General features: G+C 29.9%; 1 protein-coding gene across 7 annotated transcripts in view; it reads left to right on the top strand.

Moving 5' to 3' along the window:
* Positions 1–15,044, top strand: part of LOC117167122 (golgin IMH1) — a 92,091-nt gene that overhangs the window by 10,592 nt on the left and 66,455 nt on the right. For 2 of the 7 annotated variants that reach the window (XM_033351799.1, XM_033351793.1), the window contains exons 2-3: positions 13,638–13,766; positions 13,936–14,011. The exons of 4 other annotated variants lie outside the window; for them this stretch is intronic. The gene's annotated coding sequence lies outside the window, so the exon portion shown is untranslated. The remainder of the gene's footprint in view (positions 1–13,637; positions 13,767–13,935; positions 14,012–15,044) is intronic. One more of the 7 variants, XM_033351795.1, reaches the window with a different exon arrangement.

Below are 15,044 nucleotides of genomic sequence, written 5' to 3'. Positions count from 1 at the left end.
TTAAACCGTTTGGATTTCATATTAACGCAATCCATTTCAAATCATTTAGGCTGGTGATTGGCTTCTCAGGATTGTTTTAGCATTTTTAAATTTTTTACGAATATATCCAAACTTTAGGGCTAAAATGAGTTTTATGCCAATTTGATTTGAAAAAACGTTCCTCTTTTTGAGATATTAGATTTTTTGTATTTCAGTTCGTCAATTTTTTTGCACATTTTTAAAATAAAAAACTAAATAAAAAATGGTCAAGTTATTCAAAATTTTTAGAAAAAAAGAACAAGAGTTCTAAAAAAACTCACTTTGTTTTCTGAAATTCTTAGAAATAATGGGTAATTAATACAGCATACTTACCGCATATTTCTTAGTTTTTCGAAAAAAAAATCATTTTTCTTTTTTAAACTTACCCTTTTGACAATTTTTGAGATATTCGAGTTTTTCTCGTTCCAGTTTCACGTTTCTTTCGTAGAAAATTTAAAAAAAAATCGATGCACTTGATGCATTGATGTAACATTTACCAGGAATTATAAACTTGAGGGGTGCTTGTATTTCGGAAAATACAAAATTCTCTTTTTTTACACAGTTCTCGCATTCATTGTATTTTACTGTTACGTTTTACTTTAAATCAGTAAAATATTATTTTATTGGACATAACGATATAAGACGTAAAAAAGTGCAAAGCTGATCACTTTTTCTTTCCAGGAAAAAACAATATCTCAATCTGCTTCGAATATATATTCTTGCAAATACTTCTGAACATTTCAAAAAAAAGTAGCTGTTTCAAGATTATTTAGAATTTTTCTATTGAAACAGTCTTAATATTGAGTTTAATTGTGAAAACCGTGTCTCCTCATTTTCCGCATAAAGCAAATATTTCATTTGAAAAAAAAAACAAACAGAAAAATAGTAGTATTAGGTTTTTATTGAATTCAATTAATTATATTAACTAGAATGTTTATACATCCAATCGTACATAATTTAGTTATCTTTAAAGCCTATTTAACGTTGAATAAATATTGCAACACTTTATGAACAAATCGAATCCATAACTAGGATACGCGTTATAACGCGAATCTGCGACAAATAAAAAAAACCGTAAAAATATTATCTTGTAGAAACTATGGACTTATAATATTCGAAGCGAGGAATGCTAAATGCTGCAGTGCTAAAGGATCAATAAACCTAATTTTATAAGAGAGGCAGAAAACCTTTCTAGAGAAACAATTTACTACTGAGTATAATTTTTAGAGGCTGATGAGTCAGTTTAAAAACTACAGTGTAAAATAATAGATGGCTCTACAATAATGTTCATTTAATAATCTGATGGCCATAGATTTAGAACCACTTGGCTTTCCCTGGCATTACAAATAAAGATAGCAAATCAATTTTTTTAACTTTAATAATAATACCTCCGATTTTTGAATATTTGTCTATATTCTATAATGACTGTTAAATTATTAAATAAATCGAAAATTCAATATTTTAATCGGTATAGTGCTGCGAAAAAATTTTGAAACTGCTTTTTCTATCATTGCAAAAATTAAGAAGTGTGAAAGTTTTTCTGACTACTGGTCACAATTTATTACAGTTCATAAAACACGCAAGTTATGTTCACTACCATTTTTGTTTTGAAGAGGACTATAGAAGCGTATTCGAAACGTCAAAATATGATTTGAGGGACCACTCAATCATTTTATCTAATAAAGTTTGACGAGTAGTCAGAAAAACTTGCACACTTCTTATTAACTCCTACCTGATTCGACACAAATAAAACCTAAAACAATTACAAAAATTATACAAGGGCACGATCGGTTCTGCTTACATTCATAGTAAAAGTTATTTTTATATTAAACTGCAAACAAATTAATCACAAGCATACTTGAAAAACAAGCATAACTTGAATTAATTATATCAAAAATAATAATCTAATGATTTTTACTATAAAAGATTCTTTTTTAGCTTTTTTAGCTTTAGATTTACTTGTATAGATGAAATGTTACTATGTGCACGCCTCGAAAACCGGAACCGGCCCGAAACATCAATTAAAAAATTTCCCGTGATTTTCGATAACTTATGATTAATCAAAACCGAACACAAAAAATTCTGACCCGACCCACGGGGTTCGATCTTTAAACCTTTGCCTATATTTTGCAATGTTTGTATTATTTAAAAAAAATTCCAAATTTAACAATTTTTTGAAACAAGACAATGTTTAGTCATAAACACTTTTGCAAAATTATATAGACCTTCGCATATATCTTCGGAACGGAGAAAGAATTTCCGTCCCGCAAAATCTTTAAAATTAAACTTTTTTATGTGCTTTTTCATTCTCTTTTTTTAAATTTGCGTAAAGCTTAATTTTTTGTAAATTAACTTTTAAACATGAAATTTCAAATGTAAAACTTCCCCCTTTAACAGAAAATATTTGATATTCATACATTATATAATTTTACGCAACGCACAAGATGTCCTAATTTTTTCTAACAAACAAAAGATAGATAAGGAAAATAACATGTAAAGTAAACTTATTGTGTATCTTAACGACCGTTACTGCGTAATTACTTAACCAGTTTTTCTTCAACCTTGAAGTAAAAAAAGTTTTATCATATTTATTGTAAAAGTTCTTGTAATTGTTTTAATTGAAATATTCCAGTTTTTCATTATTTAAGATATAATTGTTAGAATCATAACGTGTTTCTTAAATTCAGATGCTTTTTTAAATACAAATGGTTAAATTTTGTACCCTTGAATTAAATATTTTTAATATTTTAACTGCAAAAGTTCCAGAAAATTTTAACTATAATTTGCACCTGCTTTTAAAACTGGGTGTTGTTTTCAATTTTTTATTTATTTATTTTTTTAAAATATTTTTATGTAGACATTTAAAATTTTTGCCGATAAAACTTTTAATAGAATAATTCCTATTACTTCAAAGACAACATTTTTGGATTTTTAACGTTTTCAATTTTAAATTTTTCCATTTTGAACGATTCAGTTTGATAGGAGATAATTGTAGCGATCCTGAAAATCGTACAATTACTGAATTGCTATATTCTTCAATGCAATGGACTCATTTTCAGATTCCAGAATTCAACTGTTTGTAAGCTGTAACAATTATAGCTTAAAGAATTGTAAATTAAAAAAATTATTATTATGTAATAATGATCATTGTAGTCGAACAAGCTTAAAATATTTTCTAAATATCAATTTCATTATTTTCCTAAATTAGTCATTTTAATCATATAAATTCAAGTAAAAAACTTTTGTTTTATTTTAAACATTTTTATTCTCACTCCAGTAAAATTTTTATCAGTTTTAATATAATAAGGGATTTTTTATTGACTAAAAACCAAAAAATTGACAAATTGGGTGTAGGATATGTAGGAGTTTTCTCCTTCTCTTATATAATATGAATATGAGTTTCATGAAAAATATCAATTAATTACACAGGCCCGCAAAAAAAAGTTGTCTGCAAGAGACAAGTGACTAGGCTATCCTTATAGATTTTAAGCCGCTGAATCCAAATGTGGCCTCAGAATTTGTCATACACCCCTCAGTTCCCCCTAGATGCAAAAAGTAGGGAAAAGACGAGTGATTTTTTCGTCACACAGACCATTCAAAAAATTTGTCTGCACGAGACAAGTGATTAGGTTACCCTTATGGACTTTGAGCTCCTAAATCCAAATCTGTCCTCAGAATTTATCCTACACGTCTCAGTTTTCCCCTAGATGCAGATAATAGGGGAAAAACTAAGGCTATTCTGGACGTTAGTTTGATAATACCAGTATAGAGAAGAATGTACGTACTGGTATCATATTCTTATGTGATGTGAATCTTTAAGATCAAATTTATACATAAAAAATCCCCTGTGCGCTTCCGCTTTCCTCTAGCTTGGATAAATCTACGGAAATTGAAGGTCTTGCGCATGTTATACTGACTTATAAAGCAAAAATTAAGAAAAATGTTATTTCCTCTGCAGTTTTACGCTCTCAGCATAAATTTTACCACTAAATTTTTCGAGCTGTCACCATTTTCTCCCTGGATGCGAAAAGTAGGGGAAATCATAGGGATTATCTGGTCACACAGGACATAAAAAAATTTGCCGTCACGAAACAAGTGACTAGCCTACCCTTATGGATTTTGAGCCGCTGAATCCAAATCCGGCTTCAGAATTTCTCGTGCACGTCTCAGTTTTTCCCTAGATGCAGAATATAGGCAAAAACCTAGTGAGATTCTGCACGATATTTTGATAATACCAGTATACGCGAAAATAGACAGTGGATGTTATAATTTTAAGTGCCGCGACTTATATACACTTAATTTGTACACAGAAATTCTCTAGTGTGTCTTCCGTTTCCCCTAACTCAAGTAAATAATGGGAAATTGAAGGTCTTTCTCATATTATATAGATTTTTACGGAAAAATAAAAAATGCCATATCCCTAGCAGGTTGGCGTGCTAAATCTAAATATGAACCCCAAATTTTTGGGGTTTGTTTGGGGAAATAGAAAGCACACTAAAGAATTCTGTGTACAAATTAAGTCTTTTCAAGTCATTGCACTTAAGAATATAATATCGATGTACCTATTTTCGCGTATACTGGTATTATCAAAATAACGTGCAAGTTATTCCTAGGGTTTTCCTTATTTTCTCCATCTAGGGTTAAACTGGGACGCATAAGATCAATTCTGAGGCCAGATTTGAATTCAGCGGCTCAAAATCCATGAGGGTAACCTAGTCACTTGTCTCGCGCAGACACATTTTTTATATGGCCTGTATGACCAGAAATCCCTAAACTTTTCCTTACTTTTTGCATCAAAGGGAAAAGTGAGATGTGTATGAGAAATTCTAAAACCAGATTTAGATTCAGTGGCTCAAAATCTATAAGGGTAGCATAGTCCCTTCTCTCGTGCAGACACATTTTTGGTATGGCCTGTGTGACCAGAAGTCCCTAAACTTTTCCTTACTTTTTGCATCTAAGGGGAAACTGAGACGTGTAGGAGAAATTCTGAGGCCAGATTTGGATTCAGCAGCTCAAAATCCATAAGGATAGCCTAGTCACTTGTATCGTGCAGACAAATTTTTTTTATGGACCTGTGTTATTGAATCCCTGCTAGGTTCTATTTTTATAAGTCACCATAGATAATTTAACTGAACTTTTTTACTTTTAGAATTCGACAGAATTTCTTTCCTGTATTAAAAATTGTTATACGGATTTCAACATAATTTAAAAAACAAGTTATGTTCAATTATGGTTATCGCATTATTATTATTATTTCTCTTTTATTGTTTTTTACGTATATTGAATTCTTTATTTGAAAACGTTGAAGAATATATTATATTTTGTACATTCAAAGCTAGTGCGATAAGAACGTGTTATTTAAACCTTTAACATTTTTCATGATTATAAGGAAATTAGTTTCGAGATTCGTGTTCCAAGATATGATAATATTGCCAATACAGATATTCAAGTATATAAGCTTTAACATAATGGCCGTAATAATGATCATTTTTACTGCGAAAATCGTTTTAAGAAATCTAATTTTTCACCTATGCTCACCTCGGCAGCCTAATCTATCGTACGGGTTTAAACAAATAAGTAAAATGTTAAAAGAAATTTAAAATATGACAAATTATTTTAACAGATATATATCGAGAATTTGTTGCTGTAAACTTTTCATTAAAATTTTAGGCCAATCGTTTAGATAGATTTAATTATAGAGGTGAGCATATTTTGAAAAGAAAGTTATTTTTAAGATTTCCTTTTGGTTTAAATCTCACAATTTATAACTATAAAACTATAAGAAAATCACTTTAGACACTTCTTCTTATGAAATCAAACAACTGAGTTTAATGGATCCTTTTTGGATTAAAATTTTTTTAATTCATCCTCAAGTTTGTTAAATTCAGCTTGAATTATTATAAATTTGATCAAATTTATGTTCACTATAATTCTATTTACTCCCATTTATCTGAAATCAATGAAATTTTTGTCGAATTTTTTTAATTTACGCTGCATTTTGTGAAATTCATCTACATTCACTGAATTCTATTTAATTAATTCTGTTTTATTTTTTATTACCTGGAATTTTCCACAATTAATTACAAATTAATTAACTCAATGAATTTCTGAAATATTCTTAAATTGTTTTCAATTCACTTGAATTGTTTAAATATTCACCTTCAACTTTTATGAATTCTATCAAATTCTTCTCATGTTCCCTATATTTCTTTAAATTCACTTGAATTTTTTGGATTCTTCTAAACTCACTCAAATTTAATTGAAATTAGGGGAATATTTTCAATTTTTTCCATTCACATCAATTCTTTTTTACTTTACCTTGCTTTTTTATAAATTCCACCGAATTCTTTTCAATTTCCCGTAAGTTCATCTAAATTAACCCGGACATTATTTAGTTCATTGTTTTTTTTCATTTTTTGAAATTGTCCTCAATTCGTCAAATTTCGCCTGGATCTCTTATCAATTTAATTAAATTCTTTTTAATTTAAAAGAAGATAATACACTTTTGGTCACTTTAACGGTTACAAAATAGCACTGTTTTACTTTTCTCACATCTATTCGGCTGCTTATTCTTTGGTTTTTTATACAACTATTATTTCTCAGAAAGTTCACTGTTTAATTTACTCCTTCTCGAGTTCAATAGTTATTTCTGCCTTACTTAGTCTTTCAAGAACTAGCAGCCGCAATTTGAATAGTAAAAATGAAAAAATATTGGCAAAAACAATTAAATTCATTTTCGAAAGTATCTATAAAAGCAACGATTTTTATAATCACTGTTACTGAAAGAATGTAACTAGTTACTCTGAAGGATTTCTAATTGTAAAAAAAAAATACGAGAATATAAATTGGCAAGTTTAAAGAATCAGAAGCAAGAAAGGCATCATGTTTGCTTCATAGTCATTTTAATGGGTTTTTCAATATTTTTTCTTCTAGCTGACTTTAAGAAATATTTTCAGTGCATAAGAACTTCATACTCATAAAAGAAAAACATTAGAAAAACAGGTAAAAAGTATAAAAAAATGAAAATAAGATACTGAATTTTGTATATCTTATTTAGATTATCTTTTTTCTGCTAACCTTCAACAATAGTTGAAACATGTATGCAGTGCATTTTATTATTTTTTTCTAGATCGCCTGGAAAAATATTTTGAATAACTCAGGTCATATTACCAATAAGAAAGCACTGTAAATATAATTCACAATTCCAAAGTATGAAAAGTGCAAAGAATGCCAGTATTCAATATTTCATTTTCAGTTTGGAAACTTTTTTTCTGGATAGTTTAAGAAATCCTTTGAAATTCTTTAAATTTAAACTGATGAAAAAACTCGAAAGGAACGTATGAAACTGAAGAATCTAAAATAGATATATAGCACAACTTGAAAATGCTCTGTAATGAGTTTATCCGCTCATTATTTTTCCAACTCCTTCGCTGCTTTTTTGGTATTTTTTGTTGTCTAATTAAAAGTTCCAAGGTGTTTAAATAAATATTTTAAGTTTACTAGGAAAAATTTAATTTCGAAACTCTCAGAAGGACCATGCGGAATAAGCGGTTCCTTTCCGTTTACGATTAATTTTGACTTATCAATTTTTTAAGTTACTTAAAAATATTTGGTTAAAAACAGGAAACTCTTCAGAATGAATTATCTTTCATGGAGCAGAAAAACATTTATAAAAATCGTTCGAGATTTCAGATAACTTAATTTTCCAACAAAATAAAATAAACTCTTTGGTTTGATTATAAAATATATGTACATATTCCTATTTTGTTAACATTATGATAACAGCTTTTTCTAGAATACTCTATTAAATTGTCACAAAAATCATTTGTAAAAGAAATTTTTTTATATAAAATATTGAAGCTGGAGTTTACAGCGGGAATTGTGAGGAAAATATACGGGAATTCTTTAGAATATTTCGGAATCCCTTGAAATCTTTTGAAATCTCGTTTACAGTGAAAATTATTCATATATTGTAAATATATTAAGTAAAAATATAAAATCTTTTACGAAACGGAGAAGGAGTGGGGGGGTGGGGGAGAGATGTCACAAAAATCTTGCGAATCCTTACAATCCTGAAATTTTAAAGAGCATCCATACATAATTACTGGACGTTCCTTTTTTTTAATTCAAGCTTTTTCAAGATTCCAAAATATTTTAGAAAACAAATTTTATCTTTGGATATATTGTCTTGTTTAAAAAAAACAGGCATCATTTCAAATTAATGACATAAATTAACAAAAGAATGATTACATTTCACTGGTATTGGTTATTACGTATGTTAAATTCCTTATTAAAAACAGTTATTGGACATATTACATACAACCATAGGCAGTGGTCTATAAAAGTTATAATAAGACAAATGCAAACACTTGTCATCTGATTATGATAAATAAATTCCTAAGAAAAGTATTCAGCACTATAGAGATTTTTAGAAACCGAGATATTGGAAACCATGTTTTTCAGGAAAATTAATAAATGATGCATGCTTGCAAAAAATTTATAAATATTTGTTTAAGCCTTGTTTTGAGGACATGATGATATTATTAACAATTGTCCCACTAAAAAAAACTCTAATGAATATCGCCAAGTCAAAAATCTTTTATTTATTTATGTTGAGGTTAATACAATTTGTCAAATAAAAAAAGAAGATCAGGCATGAATAGCAGAATAATTATAAATATAAATGTTTTCGAACAAAAAAGTAAACTAGTTTATTATATGAATTGTTTGATAAATAAAATAAATATATATTTTAGGTGAAAGACAAAGATTTGGACCTATACCATCATAATTTTTTATAAAATTACTTAACTGTTTGCTTTTATAAAAAGCACTTCTATTTATACATTTTCAACTACACATTCGTACTTAGCTTTATTTTTTTATTTGACTACTTTAATGAATTTTGACGCGAACAAATAAAATATTAATACTCATGTATTTGGCAAACATTTTTCACACGCAGTGTTTTTGGTTGGACTTGATTTATTTTTAAGCAATATGGAGAATAGTAATACACTTTTCTGAAAACATTGGAATACAATTATAATCTACTTTTGACTTTTTCTTATGCATATTTTCAATTTTAGGGTCTGAGGATTTCTTCAATTTTCAATTAATATAATTTAAAATCACAGAAGAATTATTTTGAAATTTGCTAAAAAAATGTGATGAGAAATTAGTCTAATTTAATCAATGATAGGTTTATGTCTGCATATTTTTAAATTTTGGTATCTTCTTATAAAAATCCAAACCTAACTCTGTGGTATGGTTATGGATCACCTTTTAGCGAAACAGCGATATATGTTTAATCGAAATCGTTTTATTGGTTTTGGCTGCAGATACGTCTGCATGTAAGAAGCCGCTAAAAAGGCGACAGAAAACAAAAAATGTAAAATAGAAACCAATGTATTTACAATTCCTTAAAAACTTTTCTTAGAATATGATGACATCTACCCAAAAATAATTTATTTTGATTTGATATAAACGTGTAGACTATATTCTTAATTTTTCTTTTCTCAACGAATGCAAATTCTGAATTTATTTCCTCCTGATTAATATAGTGGGATTTAATAGCCCTTTATAGCCCTCCCTTAAATAGTACTTTCAAGAATTGAAGCGCATTCTGGCGTGAACAAACAAAAGCGGAGCGGGTTCTAAAAGGTTTGTCCCCACCCACCATCAGTCCCAAACCCAGAATTATAGAAGAGTTTCACTGTATGTTAAATCGTAAAATGGAATATGATTGTCGAATTCTAAACTTACCGAATTTTCGCACTTGGATGGTTCTATATAACCAAAAACTTTGGTAAGGATGTTATTGAACTCTCAGTATTTAAATTAGTTTGTATTATAAATAATAATTCCCTGTAGCGAATTATTTTATTTCAAGGACTTTATCCCCAATAAAATAATTGTTTTACCGAAAATGCGCATTTTCAACAAAACATAACAACAAAAAAGTTTCGATCACGAAAATAAATTTGTTTCTGGAAATCTTGGAGAACGATGTTAGGCCTCGAGTGTGCAACGGAGATTGCTGTCTGAAAATTGTAGTTCCAGAAAATTTGGCACCTCTCGTTTTGGATAACTGACTCTAACTTTCTCGGAGCGTTGGGCAGGACAGGGTCGCAGGGCAAACCGCAAGAGCGAGAAAGATGGAAGTAAAGCACTTTTAGGGACGCATTATGTATGTAGAATGCATCGTTCCCGCGTGGGTGGGACACCCAGATATTATGTGTTCTAGGTACTCAGCGTGTACATAATGCGCTCTGCATCTATCGCTGGCAACTTGTTGACATAAAAGCCAGCCACGGTCAGCAAAAAACTGTTGATTCTCCCTGATCCGCCTCTTTCTGTTCTGTATTCTCTATCTTGCCTCAAATAATACCCGCATTTTGTTAACATTATGTTGCGTGATTATCAGCAGATTCGACTTGTTATGTGTGTTATTGAAGAACCTCAGATCTCGCGCGAGCTTTTAAACCCTTTCCGTTTCTTCAATCTGCAATGCTGGTTGATTGTCAGCAGCTTTGAATTGTTCAGTGTTTGATTGTAGGCTCTCAGTACTTTGGCGAACTTTCGAACTCTTTCCATAAGCGTTGTACCAGACGTTGTGTAGTCAATCACACACTGAAAACGGGGCCCATTTTGTCTTACCCATCCAATCTTCTTGTTCAGTTGATGGAAGCTTCTTTGACCATTTGATCCATTGTAGATTTTAACCTTCGATTCTTAAGCAGCCAAACCTTTCGCAGCACCATAAACTTAACAAATTATGGCCTAGAGGTCACACTCCTCCGAGATATCCTCACGAAAGGACGCATCCATTTCAGCCAGATCTTTGGGTCTTAGGAGCAACCTGCATGTCAATATTGCCCCTTGTCCTAGCATTTTAATCATCTCTCAGAAGGTTCCTGCTTACCGCGGTTGAACATAGTGTCAGTTCCGGATACATATCCGTTTTTCAAGAGGTAAACACATTAATTTCGCAATGACTGATGCAAAACGTGCTGATGCTGGGTGTTACCCGCAACACAGAGTGTGCATAAGCGGCATAAAGGCGGCGTGAGCAGGGATAATGCTGGCACCGTAGCAGCCTAGCAAGTCATCCTTGAATTGATTCCTCTACTCAATGTGGATGTTTCGCCGGTTTGTTGTTGTGTTTTCATCTAAATTATTTTCCACTCCCCGAACTCTAGGGTGATCGGTACTGTCTGCCGAACTATTGACGGGTACTCTGCGCGTTCGACAATTTCGAATCGCATCTACAACTTTTTTGTAGTTTGGTGGTGTCATTGTTATCCCACGAGCAGCCGTGGAAAGAGTTTTCCGTCCTTGTGGAGTCCTACATGCAAGGATAAGGCTTCATTCTCCCAGAGGTCGCATGGTATCCCAGAGTGACCGATGAAGACACCTCGCCCAGGTGCCATTCAGCTTTTGGCATGGTTGTTACGCCTCCGTTTAGGATTTATACCTTCGGGAACTTCTCTGGACAATTCTCCGCGACCGTTTATTAATAATTGTAACTATATTCTGTAGAAACCCTCTATCCACAGCCCAAATACGCCTTCAGTGGCTTTGTCATAGTCCCTTCGTTTCGATTCCACATCAGTTACGATTTGTTTGTATATATATTCTATAATAATTCATAACAGCAAAGATACATTTTGAAAGTCCTAAATGGCTTGACATCTGTTCAATTTCCACAAAAATAGTATCAAGTCATGTATAAGATAAAAAATATTCTCAACTTGATCATCGTCGGCAGTGTAGGAGCATAGAGCTTAGTAAATACATTTTATCAGTCTTTTATGGTAACACACTTTACATTCTTCATAAAAATAAGTTGATAGATATTCTATAAATTTATAGCAAATCCACGACAAATATGTGTTGGTTAAACTAACTCAGTATTCGCATTTCAAGTGATTTCCTCATGGTTGTGATGACGCAGTACTTCACCTAGATGAGGGAATATTCTGTGCCGATCAAATGTAATAAATAATAAATATTGCTACGTTTAAGAATCTTCCTAAAAAAGAGTAGGGGTTCGTTTTGCATATATTAAGGATGAACCACAAAGGAGCATTCAGTTATTAGTTTACAAGTCTGAGAAGCAATTCCATTTTCAATTCTTGTAGCATTAACATTAATATGCGATTTTTAATTTTTGTCTTTCTCTGCTACCTCGTTCATAATGGTGAATGTCGCAATCCTGATACCCGAATTCTCTATCATTTTCCAGACGAAGCTATTCGTAAGTGTACAAACATATTTCGTGTATAATATAAGATGTTCAGGTTTGTTGTGTAAGAGGAAAGTAGTTTTATGTTTCGAAAAATCAACTTATACAGCAATATTCAAAGTTAAATGTTCATATTTTTAAATTGAAAGTGCTTCGGAAAAAAGTTAACTTGCACACGTAAAAGGAGAAATAAATCGTATATTTTATGCGCGTTCATAAGGAATTTGTCTGTTTTCGCAGAAAAATTAATTTTTCTCGAAAACACAGGGATTATGAATTTTCTGCCGTTAAAGCTCCTTCGGCTTTAAAGAACACATTCTCATCACGTATATCGTGATCATTCCTCAACTTTATCGAAATTGCGAACTTCTCTAAATTGTGTTCAACTCTATTATATCAAATGTAAATTATATTTATTTCTGTATCGCGGTCTGGGGTTTCTTGTTCGGATATTGCAAATAACTTACAAATTTTATTTTTAATGATAATTAAAAATTTTTTTCATATTGTCTTTTAAATTTTATTCTTAGCTACCCTGAAAAATTTATATCATTTCGATAAATTTATATGATTACCATTTATAATGTGCATTGGTATTAAAACAAAAGTATTTTTATTGTCTTATTTTTATAATTAAAAAAGTGCGCATCCTAAAAAAATGTTCATTGAAGATTTTACTTCCACTTGTGTCATTTTTATATAAACTCTATTTGTTTATTTTTAATGTGGTTTTTTATAACTCAAAATTAAAATACGCGTCCTAGCGTAAGGTGGTTCTAAGCAAATTTATAGATATGTATAATTTAGGCGAAAAATGTTCTCAAATAAAATGTTATTGCAGCTTGTGTCATCTTCATAGAAAATTGAATTTTTATTTTTAAATTATATTCATAACAAGAGTTTATAACAATTTTGTAGATATTTTGTAGTTAAAAAACATTCATCTTTTCATTTTCTTCGTTTTTATACAAATTAAATTTTTTCTATTTTTAATTTAATTTTTACAGTTAAAAAAATCGGCTCATCCTATTTAAAAAATATTAACAACAATTTTGTAGCTCTAGTTTGGATGAACAACTTTAGTATCATTTTTTTCGTAGGTTGTGTCTTTTATTCAAAACCTGAATTTTTTATAATTTTTTTTATGAATAAAACAGAAACTACGCGTCCCAATAAAAAATGAATCATAACAAGTTTTTAGATCTTTTTAGGGTGCTTTTTCTATGTAATTTAAAGCTTATTAATAAAAAATATATATTTTTTACTCCGTTTTGAAACTAATAATTCGTTTACCATGTGAAAATTTTTTTACTTCAATTTTATTTTCTCAAAACGTTATAATAATTATTGAGTTCATTCAATTGATTCACAGATGCATGTACTCGCCTCGTAGACGATTGGGAATCATATGCATTTAACTATTATACGTGTTCAGGCACAATACCAGAAAATAAACCTATTCCTACTTTCATGGAAGAAGATAGATGGACCGAGGGTATGAGTAAGTAATTTTTGTTAAGATTGAACAAGATTATAATTTCTTAATTGAAAAAACTTGATCAATAGAGACTTATTGGTCATTTTCTTAAAATTCTTTATAATCTTGAACGCTTATTTCATGTTACATACTCTTCCCTATTAAATTTGACAAAAATATATCTATTTTACAGAACACTGCGTATTTCCTGTAACAAGGCCTAGAAAAGTTGTAATTGGCTTTAAATGTAAATACGTTTAATCATGAAGGTAATAATAAACTGAAATGTTTTGGATAACCAACCAATGTCCAAAAATTACACATATGCTTCATGTAAATCTGTTCTAATTTTGAACAGGAAAATAAAAAGTATCATTTAAAATGAGAAACTTGTACGGAATTTATTTTCTGGACAGAAAGTCCTGAACAATCATACGCTATAAATATTAATGATTCTGAATTAAACATTTAAGTGATATTATTAGTTACTTAAACAATCAGCAGGAGAAAGGAAAAGTGATTTAAAAAAATATATGAATTTCATTATTATAATTACATTAATTACATTTTCCTTGAATAAGAATTCCTTAAATAATTCCTAAAATAAGGGTTCAATTTTTAATGTAAAAATTACACTAGAGATTGAAATTCAGTAAAAAGCAGTTGAATTGTAAACCAAATAGTCACATTTTCTAACCAAAAAGACGAATTCTTTAGAAGACAGAGGCATTTTCAACCCAGAAAGAAAAATTTGTAACAAGGCGATTAATCATTCTCAAAGGTAAATGTAATAGTTGATATTTGAAGCAAAAAAAATCAATGAAAAATCATCTAAATTGTTGAGCTTTGAAGCCAAAAGGCAGTTGAATTTTCGTCCCAAAAATATGAATTTTGAACTTATGTTATGAATCTTAAAAAAAACTTTTAAAAGTAGTTAAACTTAAACTCAAGTAGTGGATTCTTCAACTAAGAAAGATGACTTCTCGGCGAAATACACATGTTTCTATTTACAATGTTATGAACTGTTGCATGTAATATTTGGTATTTTAACGAAGTTGTTTAAAATATGAAACAAACTAGTGATGAATTAGATCAGGGACGTTTCAACTTTGTTTGTATTCACCATTTTGTGGTGCTCATTGGATGATTATTCTGCTTTCTTATTATGATTAAATATCAAATATATTCGCTTCCTTATAAAGAAAGTTAAAATAAAAAGTTTTCTATTCTTATATGAACTTTGACTTATGTAAATAAAAAGATGTTTTGTTTCAAAGAAATTTTTCTAATAATATAAATGAT

Source organism: Belonocnema kinseyi, chromosome 2 (assembly GCF_010883055.1).
Source record: "Belonocnema kinseyi isolate 2016_QV_RU_SX_M_011 chromosome 2, B_treatae_v1, whole genome shotgun sequence".
Taxonomy (NCBI): domain Eukaryota; kingdom Metazoa; phylum Arthropoda; class Insecta; order Hymenoptera; family Cynipidae; genus Belonocnema; species Belonocnema kinseyi.
This window is presented reverse-complemented; position numbering and strand designations above follow the sequence as displayed.